The sequence below is a fragment of the Giraffa tippelskirchi genome, chromosome 13 (assembly GCF_054371585.1).
Source record: "Giraffa tippelskirchi isolate mGirTip1 chromosome 13, T2T-mGirTip1v1.2.pri, whole genome shotgun sequence".
NCBI lineage: Eukaryota > Metazoa > Chordata > Mammalia > Artiodactyla > Giraffidae > Giraffa > Giraffa tippelskirchi.
Window position 1 is genome coordinate 79,380,251 of NC_137287.1, and position 2,087 is coordinate 79,382,337.

Consider the following 2,087-nt stretch of genomic DNA (forward strand, 5'->3'; position numbering starts at 1 on the left):
AAATTTCCCTTCTGGACTGTTTTCATGACATTTTTAGTTGTTTCCCGTTAAACATGATGAGAAAGTCTTTATTAAAGGGAAATATTTTTGTGTGTATGATGAAAATTTATATGGTATTTTAAAAATACCAGTTTTAAGTAGTATTTATACTGCTTTTAAGCAGTAGTATCTAAGTACTTTTGCACCTAACTTACTTTTAGTCACATTTAAAACCCAGCACTGTTAAGTTTTCCATATTCAAATTGAAAGTGTTAGTCACTCAGTCATGTCCAACTCTGGGACCAATGGATTGCAGCCCGCCAGATTCCTCTGTCCTCCACTGTCTTGTGGAGTTAGCTCAAATTCATGTCCATTGAGTTGGTGATGCTCTCCAACCATCTCGTTCTCTGTTGTCCCCTTTCTCCTCCTGCCTTCAGTCTTTCCTAGCATCAGTGTCTTCTCTCGTGAGTCTGCTCTTCACGTCAGGTGGCCGAAGTATTGGAGCTTCAGCCTCAGCATCAGTCCTTCCGATGAATATTCAGGATTGATTTCCTTTAGGATTGACTGGTTTAGTCTCTTTACAGTCCAAGGACTCTCATGAGTCTACTCCAACACCACAGTTTAAAAGCATCAATTCTTTGGCAATCAGCCTTCTTTATGGTCCAACTCTCATATATCCATACATCACTACTGGAAAATAGTGTCTATGTTTTAACCCCAATCTCCTAATTTATCCCTCCCATCATGTTTCCCTTTTCATAACTGTAATTGGATTTTGAGATCTATGAGTTGGTTTCTGCTTTGTAAATAAGCTTATTTTGACTAGATTCCACATGTAAGTGATGTGATATTTGTTTTTCTCTGAGTTACTTCACTTAGTATTGTAATTTCGGGATCCTTCTGTGTTGCTACAAATGGCATTATTTCATTCTTTTTATAGCTGCGTTATATTCCATTTTGTGTGTGGTGTGTGTGTGTGTACACTGCATCTTCTTTATCCATTCTTCTGTTGATGAACACTTAGGTTGCTTCCATGTCTTGGCTATTGTCAATAGTTCTACAGTGAACATTGGAGTGCATGTACCTATTTGAATTATGGTTTTTCCAGATATATGTCCAGGACTGGGACTGCTGAATCATATGGCAAGTCTATAGTTAGTTTTTAAAGAAACCTCATAGAGTTCTCCACAATGGGTGTACCTAGTTACATTCCATAAGCAGTGCAGGATGGTTCCCTTTTCTCCACACTCTCTCCAGTATTTATTGTTCATAGATTTTTTGATGGTGGCTATTCTGATTGGTGTGAAATGATACCTCATTGTAGTATTTCTGCATTTCTCTAATAATTAGTGATACAGAACATCCTTTCTGAGCATCCTTTCATGCTTTTTGGTCATCTGTAGATGTTCCTTACAAAAATGTATATTTAGATCCTACACTTATTTTGTGATCAGGTTGCTTGTTTTTTGCTATTGAGCTCTTTGAGGTGTTTGAATATGTTGGAGATTAATCCCTTGTCAGTTGCATCATTTGCAAGTATTGTTGCCCATTATGTGGGTTGTCATCTGTCTTGTTTATGATTTCCTGTGCTGTGCCAAAGCTTTTAAGTTTAATTAGATCCCATTTGCTTATTTCCATTTTTATTTTCATTATTCTAAGAAAAAGATACTGCTGTAATTTAGGTCAGAGAGTGTTGTGCCTATATTTTCCTCTAAGAGTTTTTTATAGGGCCTGTCCTTATATTTAGGTCGTTAGTCCATTTCGAGTTTATTTTTGTGTATGATGTTAGGGAGTGTTTTAATTTCCTTCTTATACCTGTAGCTGTTGAGTTTCTTTTCTTTTTTTTTTTTTTTATAAATTTATTTATTTTAGTTGGGGGCTAATTACTTTACAATATTGTAATAGTTTTTGCCATACATTGACATGAATCAGCCATGGGTTTACATGTGTTCCCCTTCCCGGATCCCCCACCCACCTCCCTCCCCATCCCATCCTTCTGGATCATCCCATTGCCCCGGCCCTGAGCCCTTGTCACATGCATCGAACATGGAATGGTGCTCTGTTTCACATATGACAATACACATGTCTCAATGCCATTCTCCCAGAAC